This window comes from Etheostoma spectabile, chromosome 10 (genome assembly GCF_008692095.1).
Source record: "Etheostoma spectabile isolate EspeVRDwgs_2016 chromosome 10, UIUC_Espe_1.0, whole genome shotgun sequence".
Lineage (NCBI taxonomy): Eukaryota > Metazoa > Chordata > Actinopteri > Perciformes > Percidae > Etheostoma > Etheostoma spectabile.
Window position 1 is genome coordinate 21,926,137 of NC_045742.1, and position 8,540 is coordinate 21,934,676.

The window sequence follows — 8,540 nt, forward strand, 5'->3', positions numbered from 1 at the left end:
CCACATGATCCACAACTTTACAGGTGCTGACCTCCCAAACCAGACAAATAGACATCAATGTCATTATTTCCGAGCTGTGTGGAATTGGTTGTGGTCCACCAGACTTGATTGGTTGATGATGTAATTGAATGAGTTTCTTTAATTACCTGAGAAACAGTGATTGAATAAGAGCCCAATTTAATTAATCGCAAGTAGGATTGCGACCAAAGCAAAAAACTCACAGCACTGCTCTTAATCTGCTGGCACCTCAGTCACTGGGAGCAGGCCGAGGGGTTAAGTTGAAGGATAGAGCTTCTCAGGCCAACCATAATTCACCCAAGTGGCTCTGCTTTAAAGACAGAATCACACAAGAGCTAATTGCATGTCAGCCATTTTTAGCTGGAATATTTATCTGGGCTATATATATTTATAGTGCTTTCAAGGTGCACAGAAGAAGTGTGTGTGTGTGTGTGTGTGTGTGTGTGTGTGTGTGTGTGTGTGTTGTGTGTGAGAGGTTCTGAACTAGGCCTCTTATGGGGACACAGTTTTACATATAAACCCGGTAGTGGGGTGTTGTGTGGACAAATTGTTTTCAGTAGTTCAGTAAAGTTGCATGTTTCTGTTTTCATTAAAGCTAAAGTTAAGGCTCGAGGATTGTTTAAGTTGGACATTGTTGAAAGTTGTATTTGTCATGGTTAAGGTCAGCCTACACTGAACGAGTTTACTGTAAGTCAATGTAGTGTCCTTAAAAGAATTTTTCTGCCTGCTTATTTGAGAGTCTCATGGTGACAAGACTCCATCTGATAAGATATTCTGACTTTTTCAGGTAGTTTTGCACTCTGTACTTTGTGTTTACTGTAACGTAGCAAATGCTAGCTTGCTTAGCACTTATTGGTTGTGCCAGTAAGTACAGCCTCACAGAGCCGCTAGCATGTCCTGTAGACATAGTGTTGTTTAACTATGTTTCAACACAGCCAAGCTAGCTGTTTTTCCCATTCTTCATGCTAAGCTAAACTAAGCTAAGCCAACCATTTACAGATAAGAGAGTAGTTTTGATTTTCTCATGTAACGCTCAGCAAGAAAATGTCCAATAGTTACCAACCTTTAGTACGGCCGGATGTGATTACATTAAATACAGTTTCTTAATCAGCGTCATTAAAGCATTCTATGTTTCTGCTTTTCTTTCAGTCACCTCATGTCGTCTGCTCAATATTTAGTGCCACAGGAATCCCTGGTACATAATATTGCCTTATGTATCACTATATGCAAGGTGTCATAATTGATTTTGGGAAAGTCAGATCAGTTCATCCCTGAAAGTAAAATAATCCAATGTGTGTGTCTGCACGTGAACTTAGAGCTTGAGGAAGTTGTATCACATTACCTGGTTTACAAACACATACTATACCTCCTTTGAGACCTCTCACTATAGAGCTCTGTGAGGCCTAAAGAGTGTTCTTCCCCAAACACTAATTAAGAGGTTCCCCCTGAGCGCCTGAACAAAGTCTTATTTCTCTTTATAAATATTAAGTAATTAAAGTATAAAAGTGAGGCTTTTTAAAGGCCCTGAATAGTATTAATTAGCAAGTTAACGGCTGCCTTTCGAGAATATTAATCATGTCAAACTCCACCATGAAGGGATCAACTAATGGCAATAAGAATTCATGTGCCAAAGACTTTAAGCTTGATTTAACATGAACCATGGAATCCTATCTGAACCCCATTATGCTCATAATAACGTCATTCCACATTCCTCTATATATCCCCAAGGCAAGGCTACATTACATATGCAGCTGCCAACAAGTTTTACTTAAAGGAGAATTTCGGCCAATTTTTATGTTAATCTTGATCGCTAAGAAAAATGCGAGTACTTTGATTGAAAAAAACAACAACAACCTGAATTGGTGCAGGCAACACGGTGCAGCAGCAGCTACGTGTACAAGTTTCCACTGAGCTAAAACAGCAGTTAACGGGGCAAGTTTTAGAGTGCCTTTGTGCCTCTTAACAGATCCACAATGCAATTAATATGTCTGTAGATGTTCCCTTAGTTGGGCAGGCAGCCTTTGTCCCCGCCTTCCTCGCCTCCCGCAGCCGACAACAGTTCCCCGAGCGGCCGGTGGTGTGGTGGGTGTCCTCCATGCCTTTGCGGTAACAAATTGTGATTTATTTCCTCCTCAAAAATAGGTAATTGAGCACTGTAGTGGTTATGACCATATCAGTAACTATATAACATGGGAACGGGCTAAATATGCTAGGAGCAGCTGCTTCATCTGCCGGTTGCACCCATAGACAGTTAAAGAAATGGACCAACAGAGCCCGCTGTTCTGGACAGAGACCAATGAAGGAAAATAGAAGCACTTTTCCGGTGGTGGCTAGGCGTTTCTGCGCAGCCTCCAACTGAGCTTAACGATGTAGTTGTGATGTGGGCAACGTGTCTGAAAGTTGTAAGTTTTCTGGTAGCTGTGCCAAGAGAAATCTCAATCATTCCCAGTAAGCAGAGACGTAGAGCGTAGGCATAAGCACAGGCTAATTACTGCTAACATGCTAGTTTACGTTAGTAATTAAACCTAAACAGCTGATGTAAGTTGAAACTGTCTGCGAGCTTCTCCTGGCAATACAGTGATTTGTCAACTATGCGATAGCAAGTTGGGTGGTTATGACACAATCGCCTATTTTTACAAAAACGTCTGTTACGGAGCCATAACGTGAGCTACAAGGTAATGGAGCCTTTTATACATTGTCGTGTTTCTTTAGAAATAAACAACGGACAAATAGTATTTAAACACTTCAGATGTAAAGTTATTCACCGTTAAAGTGGCGCCAAAGTTAATGGCAGTCAATGGGATGCTGATGGGAGGTGATGGCTTCGTAGCTTTAAAATGGCGCCATGGGAGCTAAGCTTAAAGAGGAGAGGCTTACCCCCTTGGTTGCACCTCTCTGTCTGGTTCTTCCCAACTCTTGTGAAGCGAGTTCTTCGTCTGTAGTCTCAGGTTCCAAGCTTCTTCCATTGTGAACGACTCCGCTCTTCACTCTTCACACACACAATCTGCACACTACTGTTTAGCTACCTTTTCCTGCTACAGCTGAATTCCCAGGAGACAACGCAAAGCAACAGCTAGCCTTCAGTGCCGGTATTAGCCGTTAGCTGCTAGCTGTTAGCTGCTAGTGATAAATGTGTTCAGCCTTGCTTTTCTGAAAATCATAATCCAGCAGTTCCAAGTGTAGGGTGATATCAGCTAAATTGGGCCACTTTTTGGTAAATCAGTTGGGAAAATAATATAATACTATATATGCCTTTTCCAAGTGTTTTTATGATTACTAATGACTGTTTTTGATCATTTTGTGTTGAAATTATGTCATAAAATATAATTATTTAGGCCCTATAGTTCTTGAAACATCAACTGTGCCAACTTTTTTTGCATAAGCAGTTTCAGGTAAAATGGGCCAGCATCTAAGGTAAAATGGGCCAGCTGTTTCGGCCAGTCAAAATGCAAAGGGAATGGTAATTTATCATCAATTTCAAAACAAATATTCATATGTGCCTTTAAAAACACATTGTGGGTACAAACTCACATATTCAAATGTGCAATTAAATTTTTTTGGAACAGCACAGATCAGTGACAGATCAGTGTGTGTGTGTGTGTGTGTGTGAAGAACACATTTTGAACGAAATGCGCAAACTACAAAAATTCATACAAAACTGGTAACTGATATATTAAACATTAAAACATTGATATCATTACTGTATGTATGTGATGAAAGGTGTTTCAAAGACAGTCTTTGCAAATGAACCCATCGTCAGCACAATCCCATTCTCTTCGCCAAGGTTTGGTGAAACCAGGCAGAACAAGGGTCACATTTTACCCATTCCTCAGTAGCCTTAGGATCCTTAGTGGGTGTTGCAAACTTTGCAAGGTGACTTGCTTTTCTTTTCCTGCTTTCTTTTCCTTTGGTTGCTTGCTGAGCGGGCACTGCTGGCTTGCTTAGCTGGTTTCTTGCTGGATGTTTTTTTGATATAGTCAATGTGTTCCTCACTTGAAAGATTATATGAGGGTGCTTCATACGTTTTCTGATGGCTCTCTCCCTTTGGGCACTGTGATCAAGTCAGTGAATGTCACAGACTGAACAAAAAGAAAATGACAAAAGAGCCTATGTTTGCAAGACAGGATAATTATTTTGTGTACATTTTATATGATTAGGGACTAAATTGTGTGTATGTGTGTGTGTGCTGCATACATGAATGTGCATGTGTATGTTTGCGTGAGCATGCATGTGGAACATGTCATGTAACAAGTCAAGTTTGAAAGTAGTATAAAATATTACTTTATATTGGAGGTGGAAGGTCCTCATCCGGGGAGTGTTTCTTCCTGTGGTTGGAACTGGTGAAGATATCATATCTTCCTCCGGTACTTCCTCCAACACAACCTCTTCAAACACCACCTCTCATCTGGAAAAAAGTACAGTGGTTCCACAGTAGCAGGGGTGTCAGGGAAGCAGAAGACTGAAGTCTGGCTGGCGGATCGGCAGGCGACTGAGGTCTGGCTGGTGGATGGGAGGACTGATGTCCAGAGAGCAGAGCTGATGGCTGGCGGGCAGAGAGGGTCAAGGTCAGCAGGGGCAACCATGGTCCAGTGGGCGGGTTGGGAGAGACTGCGGCCTTGTGGGTGAGGATGGTAGAGTGGATGGTAGCACTCTTCGGTGGTCTTGCTGGGGGCAAAAGCAGTCTCAGGGAGGATGTCTTTATTGAGTGGGAACATCCCTGTCCCCCGGAACCCTGCCTGGGCATTTTCAACGTGTGGCAGCCTTTGCCCAAGCCCTGCTGAACACCGTTTGTGTCCGTGCATGTGTGCGTGTTGGTTGGTGTGCGAGTGTGTGGGCGAATGTGTATGTGCACACACACACACACACCCTCACACACATGTGTATGTGTGTTTGTGAGTGACACAGAGGATGGCCCAATTTAGCTGAAACCATGTGGCCCATTTTACCTCAGTGGGTTAAGGTAAATTGGGCCGCTAAGAAAAACATCACTTTTTCAAAAAATAAGTTCATATACCAAACTAACAACATTATTTCTGGTGGATGCCATCAAGACAGATATTATGCACAGTTTTTTTTATGTGCATGTTTGTTTTTTATAGATTTATCATCCTTATAATAGTTTAGTTAGATTTGATATGCCAGGCTACTTACCATGCAACTTTCTGGTGCAGTCTTGATTTGAACTATTGCCCCGCCCACCATAGCAACCATAAACCAATCAAATCACCTGTTACTTGTCAAGCACAGTTATGACAACAGTCTGAAATCCTTTGCAGTCATTGGCTCTAAATTCCAGAGGGGCTGGGACCCCCAAACCTTAAATGGCCCATTTTAGCTGATGGCCCATTTTACCTGATATCACCCTATTTATAACTCATCCATTTTGCGTGTGGTTGTTTTGGTGTTAGTGAGTAGGAGGTTTGGCAGTGTTGATCTGTGTGGTAGTTCCCTTAGCTGGGCAGGCAGCCTTAGTCCCCGCCTTCGTGCTCGTGAGATTGTTGCCGGCTGCGGGAGGCGAGGAAGGCGGAGACAAAGGCTGCCTGCCCGGTTAGGGAATCTACCACACATATAAACGCTGCCAAGCCTCCTACTCACCAACACCAGATATAATGATCATACACAAAATGGATGAGCTACAAATACACACGGAACTGCTGCGTTATGATTTTCACAAAAGCCTGGCTAAACACACTTATCAATAGCAGCTAACAGCTAGCTCTAGCAGCTAACCAGGCAAGAAAGCTACCCACCGGCAAGATCAAGACAGGGTAGGAGAATTAAGGAGATATCTGAGTTGAAAGCGCATCTTGATGTTACGTAAGGGCCCTGTTCATGTTGTACAAACAAAATTAATTGCATTGTGTGTCTGTTAAGAGGGACAGAGGCACTCTAAAACTTGCCCTGTTAACTGCCGCTTTAGCTCAATAGAAGCTTGTACTTGTAGCTGCAGCTACTTAGTGTTGCCTGCACGGATTCAGGTCATAGAGATCAATATTAACAACAACAAAAAATGAATTAATGAGAAACAGATTTCTCAATTTCTCCGACTTTGTTTATCTCCCACCCTAATATATGTTACTACAATGCAAGTTAATCACTTTTTTCTTTTTTCTTTTATGGTTTAAGTGAAGCCATGGATTTATCTTGTCGCTGAGAGCTACATAAACTGAGTCACTCTTTTGCTGTGTGGGATGGACGCCCAAACGCGCTGGCAACCTTGTTGAAAGGGACCTTTGTAGTTGTCAGGAATGGTAGAGGGGGATGAAGAAGCACATGTAGCAAACACATTTACGTGAACATGTACTCAACCGCTCTGTTACTCATCCAGAAAACTGCCCTGGTGTTAACGCTGCGTGTTAGTGATGAAAATTCACCTTACATATTTGCAAGTTATAGCACAATTAAAGTTTCACTAATCATTTGAGAAAAGAAAGTCACCCCAAGTTCCATGTATTGGCTGTTCTGGAGCATTTAATAATATCATTTTATATGAGGGGGAAAAAAATAAAAAATTTGAACATATGTGACACAGTTGAAAGCAGCCACTAAATAGACCTTGTGATACATATATATTTTTTAATATCAGGCATCAACCTCAACTTACCCTTTGTTTGAATGTATGCAGTAAAGTACTGTAAGTAAAATAAAATAGGATTGTATAGTTTGCCTTACCATTGTGACATAATGTACATTTTATGTTTTTATATACAAAAGAAATTGTACAGTAAAAACCGTGTGCCCCAATAGCCCTGAAGCTCTTAACCTACATCTGATGTCATTTGTAAACTTCACAAGTGCTGGCAGTTTTCTCTGACTGACTAAACTTGTTGAACCTTGTTAAAATCCAATCAATAGCATCACAAAATGCATCAGCCAACCAGGCCATTTAATAGTAACTCTCTAAACAAAAGTTTGGCTTGCCAAGACTGTTTGAATGATGTGTGGTTATCAATCTGTATACTAAATGATGTACTGTACACCGCGTGAGTGAGCACACCAGCCTTGGGCTTGTCAATACTGTTGGCCGTATTTCTTTAAACTTCAGAGCAGATTTGTGCGCTGCCGAGCCCACCTATAAAACTGGTCTACTGGTTTTTGCTGCCAAAACTCTCGTCCTTTGGCCTTTTATTGCCTTCTGAGCTCTGAGCCAATATCTTAAACCATATTCTGCCTGTTAAGCGCCATGACAAGAACATTATGTTCTCTGGCAAGCCCACTGCAACCACCACTACTTAGTGATTCTCTATGCAGATTAACTTGCTTAAGTGAACATTAAAAATGCTAATCACGTACCCCCCAATTTGGGAATTTAGAACAAAAGAAATTGTTCTTTGGGGGATTTTTGTGTTCTCAAAGGTTTTTTTTTAAAAGAACTTTTTTTTTATGGGAGTATTTTTCAGATGTATGTACAGTATTAAACCCAAAAAAGTTAAAGTGTGTGTGTTGTGTGTGTGTGTATATATATGTATGAAAATTAAAGTAAAATTTGTGTGTGTACTGTTTTTGTACGGGTTTAAAAAAAAAGAATACAAAAAAAAACAGCCAAAAAACTTTTAGCAAACCCGTAATTTTTGGCAGTAGACCTGGCCACCACGTCCTGTGTAAGGCCTAGTTGGAATCCCCTCCGCAAACAAACCCCCAGCGTTTTGGGGTGTGCGTATGAAAGGTTAAAAGGGGTTTTTTACACCGAAATTGAAAGTCGAAACGGTGTCCAGATTTTTGTTTTGATAAAAGGTTTAGGGTTGTTTTTTATCAATTAAAATGGGTACCCTTTGGGGGTTTGGCCCCGGAAGGGTGTGATGAGGGGGCCTTTTCCCCCCAGGAAACAAACAATATGCCCCCTCGACCACTTTTCAGCCGAGCACCACATTTTTTTAAAACTTTCTGCCCCAGTTCAAATTAAACTTTTTTTGCAAAAAAAAAAAAGGCTGGGGTTTAGTGGATGGAACTGGAAATAAACCATTTCAGTTTTCCCCCTTTCCCTTTAAAGCATTTCCCCCCTTTTTTAATCTACAAATTTACACCCCTTTATTTAAAGTGATCAAAACAATTAAGTTATGATGCATCTGGAGCAGCACTTGAATGTAACCTAATCTAACTCTCAATGTGTGTGTGTCTTTGTGTCTTTCTCCATTGAGTTATGACTAATCACCTCACGCAGCATGGTTGCATCCTCTGTCATCACTCCATCAGCCGCGCTCAGGAGGAGACAGAACAAGTGTGGAAGTGATTATATTGAGGTGCCCCAAGGCTGTACACATCCAACTGATCAATATTCAATCTCAGTTATTTCACTCCACATTATCATCCCACACTGGGCTGCTCGATGACTGGAAGGCCCACTGTAGCTCATTGAGACTGAGAATCGCTTAATCAGAGAGAGTAACTAGATACGGTGGCGTCAAAAAGTACATGTGAGCTCATGTGTTTAAAGCAGGTGGAGATTTTCTGGTGAGCCGTTGATGCTGTATGACAAATTGAGGAGGAACACCTATAGGATATGAGACAAATCATTTTCAATA